This window comes from Vidua macroura, chromosome 16, assembly GCF_024509145.1.
Source record: "Vidua macroura isolate BioBank_ID:100142 chromosome 16, ASM2450914v1, whole genome shotgun sequence".
In the NCBI taxonomy this organism is placed as follows: Eukaryota; Metazoa; Chordata; class Aves; order Passeriformes; family Viduidae; genus Vidua; species Vidua macroura.
This window is the reverse complement of record NC_071586.1, coordinates 13,675,471-13,692,690: the sequence shown is the minus strand read 5'-3', so window position 1 is coordinate 13,692,690 and position 17,220 is coordinate 13,675,471. Positions and strand designations below refer to the sequence as shown.

At 44.5% G+C, this 17,220-nt stretch overlaps 1 protein-coding gene across 4 annotated transcripts in view; it reads left to right on the top strand.

The window, feature by feature from the left end:
• KPNA7 (karyopherin subunit alpha 7) overlaps positions 1-17,220 on the top strand; it is a 49,487-nt gene that overhangs the window by 12,440 nt on the left and 19,827 nt on the right. For 3 of the 4 annotated variants that reach the window (XM_053992023.1, XM_053992024.1, XM_053992022.1), the window contains one exon: positions 2,794-2,968. The gene's annotated coding sequence lies outside the window, so the exon portion shown is untranslated. Of the gene's footprint in view, positions 1-470; positions 539-2,793; positions 2,969-17,220 lie in introns of those variants that run through there. The other variant, XM_053992026.1, reaches the window with a different exon arrangement.

The window sequence follows — 17,220 nt, the reverse complement described above, 5'->3', positions numbered from 1 at the left end:
GTCCTGTTGAAATTAAAAAAGGCTACCCAAATTCAAGCCTTAATCATAAACGTTTGTTTTCTGTTGTCAGTGTACCAATGTTAGGTTTCAGTAGTCTCTGTTATTGCAAGTATTATTTTCCTTCTCTTGGCTACAGCCCTTTGCTTTCTCTCTCTTACCAAATTACATCCCAACAGATCACATCCATAAGCTGTGACTCAGCAGCCAAGCTAAATAATGAGACTGCCCTTAGCCCCAGGCTCCCTGAAAGCTGAGAGCTCACTTAGTTTCCTCCAGCTTTTGCTTCTATCAATGGCATCAATCCTCTATTTGGTCCTCCAGACTTCAGTGTTGAGTTTAGAGAGCTGAACTGCAGCTTTGTTTTTCTCCTCTTCCTCCAGCTGCTCTTTCATCAGGTCCAAATCCTGCTTGGTATTGTTTGGGCTCCCACTGCAGCCATGCAGGACTCAAGGTAGCACGAGTTCCACTTGAACTGCTCAATCCTGGACCATCTAGAAACATCTCAGCCTTCAAAATATCTTCCTGTTCAGGAGCCAAGGTTTTGTTGTTTTTTTTTTTTTCCTTACCTGTTTTTTGCTGTATTGCAGTGAATTGAATTGAGCTCATACAACTGAAAACAGAACTTGGCATGTCACCATCACTGTTTGCTCTGTGTTTCAAAGAATTATGACAGTAAACCCATTTGGTGATTGTTCTGAACACAGAATCCTTGCCAGACTGGTGATATACAGGTGCAGCACTAGAATTACTCTTTGGAGATAAGCAGACTTTTCCAACGCACAGGTGTCAGACAGGGAGATGAAATGTTGATATATTTTGAGCCAGACTTTTGTGGTCTCTGCAAATAAACTGCTGCACAATCCAATGAATGGACAGTGGACTGATAATCAGGAGGCTCTCTGTGTTCTGCTCTGCTGCCAGCTCATGAGAGACTCCGTATCTTATTTCCATATCCATACAAGGTTCCTGTCCCCCACATCCCCTCCAAGACCAGCTGGTGACAAGCCCAGACATTCACTTGGATAAGGAAGTTCTTTGTGAGGGCTAACACAACAGATTTGTTACTCTGAAGTGGACAACGTTCAGAGGAGCAGGCAGTGCATGACCCATGATAGCAGCAGCCTCTGCAGGCAGCTGGTGTTCCCTAGCACCTTGGATTCCTCATCCAGCTGTCTCCTCAAGTCATCTGCATACAAGATCTTTAGTAGACAGTCTGGGTAAGCCTGCCCTGAGCTTCCTGGAGCTCCCAACTCAGCTGGCTGGTTTTGGCTGTGCAACAACTGTACAAAGAAGCAGGAGAGGAACTAATTCAATGTGGCTGGAGTGAGAGAGAAGGACTGGGAGATCTGTGAGAGGAGACAGGGCAGGGCTGCCAGAGCTGGATGGAATACAGGGGAAGAGAAGGATCTGAGGGAGGTAACATTGCACAAAACTGTCAAGAATTTACCTTGCAGCCTGATGGCTTTATTTTCAGCTTGGCTCTCCCCCACCACAGCCAGCTGGGCATTGGCCTCAGCCAGGTTATCTTCCAGCCAGTGCACATGAGCATGGGAGTTCAGCTGGAAGAGAGAGGTCAGTCATATGATGCTGAGTAAGGCTTCAAGGGCCAAGATATCCTCCCTCCCTGGCAAACTCAGTTTATTCCAGTTGGCGATTGCACTGCGATGACTGTAGTAGCCTGGGGGAGTGCAGAGTGTCCTGACCTTTGTGAGGGGGATGCCTGCTCCATCAGCCAGGATGGGCAGTGTTCAGCATCAGCTGCCAACAGCTGCTTCCTGGCATCAGCAGCTCCCACTGGAGAGCTGAATTCTGCTTTGCACTCATGGCTGCACCTGTGGCTGCATTGGTTTGGTGAGGAATTCCCTGCTGGTCTCTCCCTCGGATTTCTACAGAGATTACATGCTTACACTGAGCTTACCCATTTCTGCCTTCATGAGCTGTTTGTCCATCTCCAGCTTTGCTTTCACTCTGGAGCATCTCCATGAGCTCTGCTATCCCAGCCATGGCAACTGCGTTCTTCCTGTGGCCCTGCCCTGCCTGAACTGACCTTGCTGCTTTCTGTGCAGTGGACAAGCTCCTCTATCTGTTTTCCCTCTTGCAAGGTGTCTGACAACATGGACCTATCTCCTGATATGGATGAGAATTAATCAGCTCACATTTCTAAAGTGAATTTAAATGGAAATGCTCCTTATTATTGATGCTATCAATTTGTCATAGTCATTAGAATATGTTCAGAGCATTCTATTCAAATATAGCCTCAGCTTCCAGGTCTTCTTCCAGCTCTTCACTGTCTGGAGTGACTGGAGTACAGATACGAGCACAGCAGTGTCTGTGAGCAGGAGATGTGAGAGAAATTTGTGGGAATAGGAACAAGAATCTTAATTTCTTCACTCCCTTCTCTATATGTTTGTCAGCTCAACTGGATTTTATTTCTTGGGAGAGGTCTACGGCTGGGAATACTGAGCCAAGAAAGTAGGAATGTCTGGCCAGGTGTCTCAGCAGACAGCTGATGTTATCTGCAGCATGATTGGCTTCCTGTATGATGTTGGAATTTGGCCTTCAGGAATATAATCAAGCTGATTTGGTTGCTTGAGGGAAATAGAGGCTTGCTCATAGAAATAGCTGCAATCTAGGTCTGTGTGTCATGTTTTTGTTGAAATGATGAGTGTTTAGTTAAATATTTGAACACTGCAATACTTGGATGAAATAAATATTTGAATTCAGAATGGTAACACTGCACATCCTGCGAACTGTGGCCTCATTTCTTGTTTGATTTACCACCTTTCCTTCCAGAATGAGAGGGACAGTGCCTTGGAGGGCAGTAGAGACCATGGAAAAGTCTACCAGACATCTTTGCTGACTTCCTGAGGAGGATCCTGGAACACATCACCTTTCTCCTGGTCAGAGTAGCAAGGCAGGAGATCTGCAGTGAGCACACAGTTCCCCAGACTTCACAGTGGAGTTTCCAGTGAGTAGATAATACACAAGACAAGCTGGATTCAGAGCTGGCTGAACTGTTCAGTCACTGGAAACTAAAAGGCAAATGTTTCCAAGCCCAAGGGTTTCACAAGCTCATAGAGAAGTCAGAATCTGCTGTAGAAAAAAACATCAGCATCTGCCTGGGGAAAAATGAATACTAGATCTCAGCTGGTTCTGTTATTTAAGGGTTTAAAGAGAGGTGGATTCAGACTCCATTTTAACAGGGTAGCTTTAAAGGGCTGTATTCATCTTTTATGCCAACTCAGTCTTATCAAAAACTGAAAGCTGCACAAGCTGCCTATTGTGGGGTGGCAAAGGTAGGACATTACAGCAAATGAATTAAGCCAAATTAGTGTTTCTGCTCTGTAGTGAAGTGTCCTGTCTCCTTAATGGGACTGGCAGGGCACTTAAGTCCCTTTTTCCTTTGTGGAAGCTCCTCTTACCCCATCATTAACTGGTCTGCACAGAAAGGCTCAAGCAGCCTGGGAAGCTGAGCCTGTTTGCAGCTCTGAAGGACTAAAACACTTAATTTTTCTTCTGTCACTTATGTGTCCCAGTGGCCTTGCTCTGAAGCACAAGGATCTTGTATTCCCTGTGGAAAATTTGAATTAGCAAAGCTTGCAGTATGTATTAATGATTGTACACATTGCCTTTGCTACTTATCTCATTAACTAGGTAAATTAGTGGTTTGGATAATCTAGAGTTGGATATTTGTATTCCAGGAAGTTAATTTCTAAGGGGAGGTTTCTCAGAGCAGTCCCGGCAGACCATTGACTGAAGTAGTCAATAGTGACACTAAAATAAAGTTCTAATTTGTGATAATATTTTGCAATTCTAAAACAGTTTTTGTCTGAGGATCAGAAGGCCTTACATAAACATGAATCATTTAAGCCTCATAACTTCCCGGTGATTATACACACTTTATATGTGGGTGACTGTGGAAGATGAATTACAAATATCAGACAATGAGTCAGAGAAACACTTAGGAAACAAAATCTTGCGTTTCTGATTCTGCCTGCCTGAATTACTGAACTGTACTTGTGCTTGTCATTGGGTTAATGCTGAAGAGATATGGGATGACTGTGGATTTTCCCAGGGAATTTATGGTCAAGGGACTTTTCAGCTGTAGTTGATGCTGTCAGAGTGGTGACGTAGCACAACTGCACCCCAGTAGGATTTTGTACTCTGGGAAATTCCACTCTAACTGACACATTAAGCCATGAAAATTCCTTAGAACATCTTTCAAGTTTTGCTTATTTCATCTCCTTGAGGTTGGCAGTTGTCGTTTTGAGGTCACACTCTGCTTTAGGATGAGCCTTTTTCATCTTGCCATGGATTTTCTTTCCTTCTTCAGAGTTGTCCTCCAGCTAGTTGAAAAAAGGAGAATAAATGTGAAAAAAGACTTTGTAACAAGCATAAAAATCATAGGATCGTGGAATGATTGGGTTGGAAGGGACTTAAAGACCATCCCATTCCACCCCTGTGCCATGGGCAGGGATACATTCCACTATCCCAGGTTGCTCCAAGCTCCATCCAAACTGACCTTGAACATTCCAGGGATGGGGCAGCCACAGCAAACATATAGATGATGTTTATCAGAAGGGCCCAACATGTTGAAACCAAAGCAAAGAGGGTCATCTAAAACAAAGACCATTACAACTGCACCTCAGGTACCCGAGTGGCAGGTTGGCTGCTGTTCATGGGCAGGTGGTTCACCTTGTTCTCCTCGCCTTATTCTCCTTGCCTTGCAGTTTTCCAAGAAGGGAGAGGCCAAGACTACTGCACTGAGTTGAGTGAGAAGCTAAACACTGCCCTGGCAACAGACTGAAAACCCAAAGAATCATCCGAGGTGCTTCCGGAGAGCAGCCTGAGCTCCATGTGTGGTTTTCAATGGGGCCACAGGAGCTCGGTCCAGCAGTGACTCTTCCCAAAGCATCCTGCTCGCCCTCAGAATTCACACAGCTCTTTTGGGCAGTGGCACAAGTTGGCAACACTTCACTGTGCTGCCATGAGTTAATACCTAGAAAAACAGGGCCCCTTCCTGTTTGTGCAGCATGCTGGAGTCTCACAGCATTGAACCATGTAGACAATGGAGGTTTTTTTTCCTTTCCCCAGACCGGGAAAATGAGAATGGCAGAGAATAAAGAAAAATGAAACGGTTATTTCTGCCTGGTGAACTCCCTCCAAAGCCCTCTTCTCCTTTTGGCATTTAGTGACTGAGTCATTCCGAGCAGAGAGATCTAAGTTTGAACCCCGTGGTCTAATGCCTGCAGACAGGAAAAGGTTTTTGTGGATCACACAAGCCGTTAGCAGCAGCAGGACAAAATGTCACTGGAAACTTGTGCTTCTTTAGAAGGAATCTGAGCTTCAGTTAATAAATTCTGAGGCATATGAGGCATCTGTGAGTTTAACATCCTGTGGAAGTTAACACTGACTTCAGAAGAAGTAGCAGACAGCCACATGGCTGCTCTGGTGCCGTTTTAAAACTTCTCCAATTACATTAAATAAAAAACAATTCAGGTGCAGGAGAGGGAGAAGCATTCCCCAAGGCTGGATGGAAAGGAGTTTCATGGCTGCAGAGGGAGACATGTTATAAGCAGAGGCCTATCAGCATCATTATGTAAAAGTGGGTCTAATTAATAAAGAATGTCAAGGAAATGCAATGTCTTTATGTAGAGAGATCCTTAAAAATTCCTGTGAAATGACTATTGCTATCAGGTGGGAGGGTGAAGTGAATAATTAAATCCATCCCAGGTTGTATGAGATACTAGAAGACAATATAAGAAACCGTGGGGGAGATGAGCTGAGTAAATCTGAGCATCCCAAAAGGTGCTCTGAGTGGAAGAGCTGTAATGGTTGGCTGGGTTCATTTCCCTAAAGAATAAGGCAGGAAAAACCCCTTGTTATGCTTCATACCCACTTCTCCTTCTTGGTTTTAGCCAGGGTATTCTCCAGCCCTTCTAAGTGCCATTTCAAATGTCTGAGCTAATCCTCCAGTATCTACTTGCTGGCCCTCCTGTCAGCTCCTTCACATCCAGGAGCTGCCTCAGGAGACCCATCTTTCATTTCATCCTTTGGGCCAGGCATTCCTCAGCATCCAGCGAGTTCCCTTGTTCCTAATGAAGGGGTGGGAATCCAGTGTTCATCCTGTGAAAGGCTGCTAATAAGATTCTTTTAACATGCCTGTGTTACAGTTGATCTCTGTGACTCAGGCCACAACTTCTTGAAGTTAAGCATCAAAAACTCTGTTTGTACACACACAGGATCCTAAAGAAGAATTTACACTTTAAAAAGATGCCACCCCAACTTGCTGTGGCTCATATTGAATATCAGTGGTGGACCAGGGACAGAACCTGGCTGGGACTTGTGACAGCAGTTCCTTTGCTTTAACCAGGAGGCTTTTCAGTCTTTTGTTATCTAAGGACTTTATTTGAGTTACAGGCAGGCTGCCTGTGAAGCTCATGCATCATCCCCATGTGCTCTTTATTCTTTCCATATTCTGAAAAGGAGCCTCTTATGAGTCACCTGAGGGAGCTGATGCCCTGCCTCGATGAATCCTGAGCCTTTAACCATTCCCTGTGGATTACAGCCTGCAGATGGATGGGGAGGTCATCCTTCTCCTGGCTGAGGGTGGCTTGTCAGCTTCTCTGCTCTTTCGTGTCTTCTCTGAGCTCCCAAGTCTTTGACATGATTCTTCTCACCTCCCATCCCTTCAGTTACATTTCCTCCTCCTGCTGGGCAAATTCAGCAGCAGCTTCACCTGGAATTATAGAGTTCAAGCAATGAGGCTCCCAAAACAAGCCATTTCTATTCTAATGGTTCCTGAAAGCCCTGAGGTGGACATTTTATTATCAGATCCTAGAAGGTTTTGCATACCAGTGGGAGGCCTGGTGTTTCCTGAAATGCCTGTTCAGCACAGTTTCATATCTCTGGTGTGAGTAATACATCTCCTAGAAAAGGTTGTTATAGAGCACAGGAGCAGATCTGTGTGCCAGCACAGAAGTCAGGACTGGATGCCAAATTCTGAACTGATAAAAATGCAGAATGATTCTTATCATGATCTAGATTCACACCAGTCCAAATGGGACCAGAACCCTTTGAAAGCTTTTACTTTCTAAGGCTGTGGCTTAGCCTCATTTAGCTCACACTGGAGCTGGGAAGATGTGTACCCAGATAAAAAGGCAGATTTTGGTTCAACTATATGTGGAAAATTGGGTTTATTTTTTTTTTGCTTCACTTAAACTTGTATATCTTGGTAAGCACTTTCTATCCCCTCTTACCAGAAACCCAACTGATTTGTCCATCCTGGGTCTAAGTGAAGAGACTCTGAGCTGGAACTGCCCCTTTGTGATGGCTGTGTGGTCCTGCTTAAGAGAAGTGAACCAAACATCTTTTTTTCAGCTTTTAAATGTTTGTGAATAGTGAAATCTTGTATTCCCATGCTCATATCCTCACCTCTCCTCTCTGTGCTGGTTTGAGAAGTGGGAAATCCAGGCCTTGAATTTTGAAGGCTTTCTCTTTCCACTCCCTAGAGGCAGCAGGCAGAAACTCAGATTTCAGGATTTTCTCCATTTACTAACTTTTCTGACATTGATTTGGAAAGAAATTATTCAGGCCCCTTGCCCTATCAATAATTAACAAGAAAGTCACTGACTTTCTCAGTGTCTCTAACTGAACATGGCTGTTATTTTTTCTCCCAGCCCTTATCTTTCCTGCCCAGACATCCCAAGGTTCTCAGTGCCTGTAATTGCCACTGTTTAATTCTGCAGAACAGGACAACCTCAGTTGTTTTCCTCATAATGTTTAATTTCTCTCAGAAAAGCAGCTGCAGAAACTTGTGGCCATTCCTCTGAATTGCCATCAGGCCAAGCCTGTGGCAAACAAAACATGTAGGGCTTAGAAACAACTGAAGGGGTGAAAGTTTTGTCCTTGATAAAACCAAAATACCTTGATGGATCTTATGCCACCCTGTGACAGGAAATGCACTAAATACTTTTAATAATAATGAAAAATAATAGTAGTAATCTTGCAGCTGTTGGCTTTAAAATAATATTGAGGCAGTGATCTTTATCCAGAAGTTGAAATCTAAGGATAGAGTAGGTTGGATGAGGGATGACTATTGTGTAATTATTATAAAAGTTGGGAAATGAAGATTTTAGGTTCTTGGAAAGAACAGAATGCTCCCTTCTGTGTGGCTGTTACAATAGCTACTTTCATTATGTTATGACAAAAACATATATGCAAAATTAATGATGCATGCTGCTAATATTAGATGACTACAACAATCTCACTACATTTTACTTTCCAGTCTTAAATTGGGTAAATGATCAGTTAGTAGGATTTTTGCCTGACTAAGGAATAGTAAAAGCAAGTGAGATTTATTGCATAGCTGAAGGTACACTTCATTTGCATTTTATTAACTGAACTGTCTGATTAAAAGTCAGTTTCAGGAGCATGTGTAAGAGAGAATATTATATGCATGAGGAAGTGGGTTGCTGTAGAAACTCAAACTCTGCAGCTTTATCTACACCAAAGGCATCCTGAGTCATAACTGCCATCAGTTCAGTCAGCCCAGTTTGGTTGGAGTAAATGGTACCCTTTTATATCCAATCTGCACTCCTTTTGCCCAGGTCAGGAGAGCCAAGCAGCAACTCTGGTGTCTCCTTATTGTCCACAAACCCTGGAGAGATCCATCTGGGATTCATGTTTTGGTATCTAACATGGAAAGACAGGTATAGTGATAGAAAAACTCAGCAGCAGTGCAGAATCCTCATCACTGCCTATGATCTTCTCTGGTGTATCTTCCCAGTGCACAGGCACTGAAATATTGCTATAAGGAAGCCTGTGGATATTCCTACCTGTGGAAGTTCTTGGAAGAAGCAGAAGCAATGGAAGCAGCCATTTCTAGCCACTCCCTCTGTGATTTCCCATCAGGGACAGGATCCCTGCACAGGATGCAGATCTCTGGCATCTGCAAGTGGAAGATGTGCATTCAGTAATGGTGTTGGAATTCAACCAGCACGAGTAACTGCCTATTCATAGCACATTTGTTTGCTGTTCACTGCTTTCCATTACTTGCCCTTCCACTTTATTATATATGTCATGGGTGAAAACTCATGTTGCTCTTCCCCCTCTGCAGCTCCCTGCTTCTGTGGTTATCCTGTAAAAAAAAAGGGGGAAAAAAGGTTCACAGGAGGCAATACAGGCCAATAAAAAATGGTGCCAATATGTCTACTTCCTGGTCATGTATTTCCTAATTCTTTGTGCTCCTCTCACAAAATGAGAGGTTTATTAGACATCCTGTCTCTGGCCCTGGCGCTTGGAAGTGTCTCTCAGCCTGACATTCCCCTGGGCACAAGGCAACCTGGGAAGGGATGACCAAACTCTTTCATTCCTGCATGAGATTTTCCTCAGCCAGCCCCAGCTTGTGCAGGAGGCACTGTGTGCTTTGCCTGAGGATTGCTGTACAGACTGTTTGAATCCATTTGGAGCAATGCAGTGGGTGAAATGCAGGGATGTGCTGTGCAAAGCAGCCCTCAGTTAGTCCAGCTGCTCCTGGAATGAGACAAAGAGGAATGAGTGAAAGAACTAACAGGAGTTACCAAGGCTGAAGAGAGAAAACCTTCTGGTTTATAAAGTCATTTGCATTTCCCAGCTGCAATCATAGCCCCATATCAACTGGCATTAGCTTTGGATACACAGAAAAGTACCACAAGCCTTCCCCTGTAATCTATTTCCCATCTTCATTTGTGACTTTCAAGGCAAAATACTGACAGGATTCTTTGGAGCTTTCCTGTCCTGTTTTTATCACTCCTGAGAGTTACTGGAAGTGCTGTGACAGCAGCCTCAGAACGAAACATCACATCCTCCAGGTGCTGGACTGCATCTCAAGAGTCAGTCTCCTCTTTTATGCTGTTTAGCAAAGCCCAAGATGGAATTCCACAAGCAGGGAGTAGATGTAAGATGCAATCCTGTCCATTTGATAGCTCAAAATCTGAAAAGCAGTTTCCCCATCTCTCCCATTCACCTCTCAACAGCAGAGTGCTGGGCTGAGCTGATGACAGTCCTGGTAGGCAGCGGGTTTTTCTGGTTGATCGAAACCTGACATTTGTCTGGGCAGCAGAAGGCCACTGACTGCCAGGGGGAGATTATGTAGCCTGTCATTAATCCAGGGCTGCACTCACGCTTCCATCTGTGCAGGAATGTTTCTGGAGCAGAGCTCGTGGTGCCTTCCCGGAGCGCACGAGCGTGGCGCGCACCGTCTGCCTCTCGTGCTGGAGGGGCAGAAATTTCAAGGTCAGAGCAAGATTGTCTTTCAGCACAGAAGAGAAGGACATGGGCAGCCACAGGCTGTTACCTGGATGAAGAGAGTGTTACAGTAACAGGCTTTATCCTTTCCACAAAAGAACGATGGGGAAGCACTGGGCACCAGAACCGGTGACATTTGCGTGCTGACACATCAGCTGACAGAATTGATTGTACCCTGATGTTCACTCTACCTGCAGCCTCTTCTGCTTTAAGGAGGATCCAGAGCAGGACATGCTGGATTTCTGAAGCAAATCCACCACTGCTTGGTGGGATCCTTGTTCTTCTGTTACCACCCTGTGATGCTGAGTCACATCTGGAAAGGAGCAGGGGAGGAAAGGCACGACCAGTTCAGATACAGCAGGAGAACAGCCTGGTAGTGCATGAGAAAGCAGATTTATGATTGTTAACCTGTGCAGAGAGAGGCAGAAATCCTCCCTGTGGGTACAGGGAAAGGAAATGAGTTAATGCTGGCATGGGAATAGCATTAAAGCAAATCTTAGAATCTCAGTCCTCACAGGGGGTCCTTTCCATGGAAAACCCATTTGCCCTGAATGAATGATTCTGCAGCACTGCCAAAGGAAAGCATGTTGTGAAGAGATTATATTTTTACCTTTTGGGCTCATACTTTGATACACTGACAGAGAGGACAATGTGGCTTTTAGGCTGCTATAACCAAGCACAATCAGAACATATTTTGGCACAGTCAAATGTCACTTTCAGAAACCTATTTGGTAGCAAAGAAAGGAAATAGTTGCTGAGTGTAAAAAAGATAGACCAAAGGGCCTGTGATTCATGCTCTGATCATGTTCTGTCAGTGTGTCTGTGCAGTGGAGTATATGAATAACTGGTGGAGTTTGATAATATGCTTAAATACTGTTCCTGCTGCTAAGCATTAGCATGGCTGTGTGACAGCACAGCAGAGAGGCGAGGCACAGCCACCAGGAAAGGCAAGACAGGCTGCAGTGAGCTGCAGGGCTCTGGCCCTTCAGCAACACACAAGCAAGGGAAGCAAATCTTGATTTAATCTTTGGTTGATGTCCCTTTTAGGTAGCTTTCCTATAGCTCTGTGTTACTAGAAACAAGCCATGAATTTTTGGGGTTTTGTTCCTTTTCAGAATTTCTGTAAGGATTATATTTTTAATCAAAGCCAGTGGCAACAACCTGGTGGGGAGTCATGGAACAGCCTTGCTGTTCTTTGTGCATGAAAATGCCCAACTGTGGCATCACAGGTCAGACATTTGCATAATCAGTGTTTTCAATTAATGGTCACTGGAAAGGATTTCTGAGATGCACATTTCTGTATGGCAGAGCCACCTCTGCCTTTATGACAACAGGCACACATTAATTTGGTTCAAGCTTGTACTTCTCCCAGTGTCTCTGTACGTGAAAAACCCTTGGAAGTTTGGGGTGATCTATTAATGCAGAAGGCTTGGGCTCATCTCTGTCTTTGCTAAGAGCATGTTCCAGCTTACACAGGGTTAGAGAAGGGGCATGGCAGAAACAGAACTGCTCTGCATTGGTTGTGCTGATGTTCCCCTTCTCCTCCTTTGGGCTTGAGGAGGTTGGGTGATTTGCCCAGAAGCTGTTACAGTGGTAGCCTTTGGTGGTCAAATCCTCCATTCTGGCACTATGATGCTGAGAGGATGCTCTTCCACTCCAGCTTGTTCCCTGCTTTTCCCCTGGGCCTGGTGGTGACCCCACTGGAACTCTCCAGACTGCAGCTGAGTCACTTTGTCAGCCGCTGTTGGAGGAAAGGTGAACATGTTAATCCAAATAACAGGGAGGAAATCCCTCATTGACCCCATTCCCTTGCTGCATACTCAGCAAAATATTTGCAGATCAGCCCTGCTGGGGACAAACGGGGAAGGACAGAAGGGAAGCTCTCAGCTCCATCCCTTCACACACACACACACACACACACACACTGTTCAGCAGGGCTGGCTGGCTGGAGCAGAGCAATAATACCTCAAACAAGGTGCTGCTGCCCCTGGGCTCCTGTAAGCTCTGGAGGGTCTGTGCCTGTGCTCCACCATGGCTCCAAACTCACCAGCAAGGCAGGGCTGTTGGACAAAGCAGGATCAAGTCCTTAGCTGACAGCTCAGCCATCTGCTAGGCCTGCTGCCCTGTGGCAGCTGTGGATGCCAGCTCTGACTCTCAACAGCACATCTGTTCATTAAAAAAAAAAAAAAAAAAAAAAATCAGTGTGTTGTTTAAGGTCATTCTATATTCCCCAGAAACAAGAGTCTGGTTTTAGCAGCTTTTCCAATCTCAGTGAGCTGGCTGAGCTCGTAGCACACTGGCTTTGTCCTGGTTTGTGTCACCAAGTGTGAGATCTCAAGCCAGGTCCATGTTGTCCACCTCTGCCTGCTCCTCCTTGGCTTCTGCTTGAATTTCTCCATGTCATCCCAAGTCAGAAGTCTCTTCCTCTGGACTGGAGCCCAGGACATCAAAGGACAGAAAGGACACAGAACTCCACAAGGGAATTCTTAATCTGCACCATAAGCTGGAAGCCAGGCCACAGTGTCAAACATCTAAAATAATTTTCCATCCCACTGAGATTTGAGCAGCCAGGTCCCATCAGATCAGCACTGTGCTTTGCTCTCCCATCCAGCCCAGAGCAGGGAGAATGCACAGCTCCAAACACATCAGAGGATCTTGCAGTGTGTTACTTGTGAGCCATGATTTGGGACTGCCTATCTTTGTGGCCTATGAAAATCATTTCTGCTTTGTACAAAAGGTTTGTTAGCAATGTATAAATCCTGGGAGCTGTAAAATACCAACATCTGCTAGAAAGGGCACTGGAAGTTCAGCAGCTGGAGACTGTTTGATCTCTCTGTAGCTCAAGTCCTGCTTATAATAATAGTCTCAGAAGCCAGCAGATATTCTCAATAAGCTCTGCTCAGCAACAGATACTCTTCAAAATGATATTAAAAAGGAAAATATGTGTCAAAACTAGACAAAGGGTCAAGTCTTCTCCTCACAAAAGCTGCTCCTTGAGATTACACGTGTATGCGAAATGAGCAGGTTTTAACCTGTGGTCTCTGCCACAGCTTTCAGATCTGTCAGTTTTCAGGCTTCAAACAAACCCTGTTTCAGCTCATCTGAAGTCCTGCAAACCCCAGGCCACTGAATGTTAACCAGACACTCCTACATCACGCTCGTTTTCTCTGGAGCAGATATTTTATCTTCAGGCTTCAGCTCACAGACAATTTAACAAATCTTCAGGCTGTCCCAGCTGCTCCTCAGTTGCTTATTTACCCTCAGGTTGAAGAAGCTGAATTTTATCCCTGCAGGAAGCTCAGGCCGGGGGGGGAGCATCCTGTTTGCTGTATTTCCACTTTCACTGATGTTCTTCCAGGCTTCCAGTGAGAAGTGGCTCTTCCCCACCATCTGTGTTTTTTTGCTGTGATCACACCTTGATGCACCCAATGCTAAAAATTAGGATTGAGCACAAGCAGAAGTTTATGCAGCACAAGGCAGACCAAGAGGTAATTACACAATTGCTATCAGTCCAAACAAGGCATAACAAGCAGGTTTTGGACTGGAGACTGAATGGTCTTCTAGGTTTCAATTCCTGAGCATGTTTTGAGTGTGTCACAAAAAAAAAAAAAAAAAAAAAAAAAAAAAAAAAAAAAAAAAAAGCCCTTAGTGGGACGAGTTGCTCAGGCTGCCCAGGAGATTTTTGACATAGCAGCCACATTGCAGTAAGTGGGATTGAACACCCAAACCTTTTCAAAAATATTGAAAAGCTTGTCCTGGCTGTGTTCCCTGTCCTGAGGAGATTCAAGCAATTAGCATGAAGCAGCTCAACACTTCAGTTGAAAATGATAATTTTTACCTTTATGACAGCCCTGCCAGATCAAGGGGGACCTCACCATGCATTGATCAAGATAAGGGAAGACAACTTTCCTTTCTCACTCTGGCCTGCCTAAGGAAAAGTCACTTGCAATCCTCTTCTTCCTGGATAATTAGTAACAACCCCCCACTGCAGAGAACCTATTTCAATCTCTGACCAAGCACAGTTCTGGTGAGTAGGGTTTTTATCCTAGAAACAGGGGATTGAGCAGAGATGTGAGCATTAAGGGCAGTGAATAACACACACAAAGTGCAGCAAGTTCAAGAAATTATAATATCTCTTGGTTCATTCCTGAGAAATGACACATGACTTCTCCAGACATGGAACACAGAGGGGAAATATATCCAGATGTATCCAGCAGCCAGAGATTAAAAGTCACAGCCCTATGGATGTCAGTGACAATTTTGCTTTGGATATCAGTGAAAGCAGTATTTCACCAATATCCTTTGGAAGTCCTGTGAGTGCAGCAAAACCCACAGTATCCTTCAGTGATGCTCCCAGAACATGCCTTTAACCTTCACAATGTTCCCACTAACACAAGATTTAGTACAGATATTTTAGCAGCAAGTGAAAGAGAGGCAGAAAATGCCATTATTTTTTCCAGTTATGTCATTGTTGGTTTCAGGAGCAGCTTTCCAGAATAACTCATCCTGCTTCTGAGCATCCTCTGAAGTGCCAGTCATGGTTTGTGAGGTTGTCCTGTGCATTGTGTCCTTACACTGCCCTTTGTTTCAGTGAAGAGCTCTGGAGAAGGTGGCTTGTGCCCTGTAATCATCTGTCCATGCCTTCTGCTAGGCTCTAACACAGTTTGGCTTTTGGTCTCTAAACCTCACTGCAGCAATTCACTCCAAAATCCCCAAAGGGTACCAAATCACCAGGAGGTCCTGCCTTGGCATTTTCATCCTTCCCTTTCAGCTGGAGTTTTCTCTCCATGTAAATCTGCTGTGAGCTGCATTGAGTGAGTTCTTCAGGCTAGTTTAGGTTGACTCAAATCACCTTTATTGCCAATTTTGGTTAGTCCAGGTGACTTTGGGGAGGACTCACAATCCCTTCTGCCCACAGAGCTCCAACCAAGGTGCAGGAGGACCTTGGACCTGCCCAGCAAAGGTGTGGCCATGCCAGGCAGGAGGAGGCTGAAAGCTGCCAGGAAACAACCTCAACTTGCCTTGGCCTTGACCTGTCCACAGAGACAAATCCAACATATGGTTGCTGGGTGTGATGCAAATCTGGGATCAGTTGAAAGTCGGAGGGATGCAGACAATCCCACATTAAAGAATGGCTGGTCCATATGTTTCCTCTCTCCTTTTTCTGGGTGTTGAAGGGCTTTAGTCAGGAAACGTGGTGGGGTCTTTTCACCTTGAGAGCTGATATTTGTGGCTCTCAATTTAGTGGTGGATGCACGTGTGCAAGCACAGAACAATGCACCTTCCCTGCAGAGCTATTTTTAGGGTCTTGGTTGCAAGGCAATTACAGTGTTGTGCTGATGAGTGTTAGTAATGGTTGCAATATAATCATGGAGTGAAAAATGTACAGCTTTGGGGGAGGCATCATGTCCTTTTTGTGTGCAGAGTCTCACAGGCAAGTAAAGAAAGAGGAAATAAATTGTCATCATCATGTAACTTCACTGTAGAAAAAGAGACAGAGTTTGGTTTCATTTACAGCAGTGCAGATCCCTCCAATTCACAGAATTCATTTCAGATTTGCTCGTGTCTGATTTAATCAAAACATGGTCCATTCAACACAAGAAAAAATCCAAAGTGAAGTTAATATGGAGAATTATCTGCTTACTTACAACTCCCAGTGTTAGCCCCAGCCAGCCTCCCTGTGCCACCACAGTCAATTCAGATAAATTTGCCTTGGATGAGAAAATAAAAGATGAGTCTCTTAATCAAGATTGCAATATCTGTAGGAAAACAGAAAGTAGCTGAGAGGTTCTGAGTGTTCATCAGGGACAGACAGCGTTGCCTGTAGGGGCAAATTTGAAAGTCAGTGAGAGGAAATTTAATCTTTTCAAAGATCAGATCTATAAAAAACCGTCTTTCTTCTTAGATTCTGTATTAAAGCTTAAAGAAATCCTCCTTTCTCTGCAGCATATGGCAGAAGTATGTAGCACACAGAAACAGGAGTGAGGCTTCAGTTGAAATTCCCAATGTTTTATATGTTCACTGAGAACTCCAAAATTAAACTGCAGAAAATCAGCAAAATAATCTGAAAAAAATCTGTAAAATTAAAAATAATCTGCATTGTGAATCTTTGCAGCAGTGATCAGTTGAAAGGGCATTGATTTGAGGGGTTGTTCAAAACTATTTTTTATTTGACATATAAAAATAGGAAGGCAAAACCAAAATGACAAACTCAGTTCAAGAAAATAGGAACCAATAATGCTCAGTGGGAAGTGTTAGCATATATAAATTAACTTTACTGCTTGAGGAAGCATTTTAAGGTAGTTTTGGTTATATATTTTTCTGAGGGAAGATCTTTGTATGATCTCCAGTGACCTACAAGTGAAGGACTGCTATTTACAAATGGAAGGAATTCTTCTTCCTCCTATTTTTAGATTAAGAGTCTCCAGAAGAGGATTCATCTGGATGACTTGATCTTGCAGGGATTCCTGCAAAAGGCAGCAGGATGCTCAATGCAGAAGCCTTGGGCTTTGAGCACAATGACCCCTCACCATCCAAACCAACCTGGGGAATGGATTTTCTGTCAGTCAGCTCCCACGAAAAGCTGAATTCCCACTGTGAGCAGGAATTCCATTCAGGTTCAGCCCTGCCAGAGGCTCTCCACAGGGGTCCAGCCGTGTGGATTTGGGGCAGTCTGGCTAATCCCAGCTCCAAGAAAGAACACCAAAAGCAAAGTGCACTGCGGGGTTAATACTTCGGTGTTCTAGGAAAGAGGGTTTGGGGTTTTCCAGGAGTGAGACACCCACAGGGAACGGTCGGGCAACGCTGGGATGTGCAGGCAGAAAGCTGGGAAAGAGAAATGAGGTTTGTTGCTTGGAGCAGGAGGAAGGTTATTCCAAGGATAGAGGGCAGCATAAGACAGGCTAGGAATGCGTGTGGGATAGGGAGAGCCTG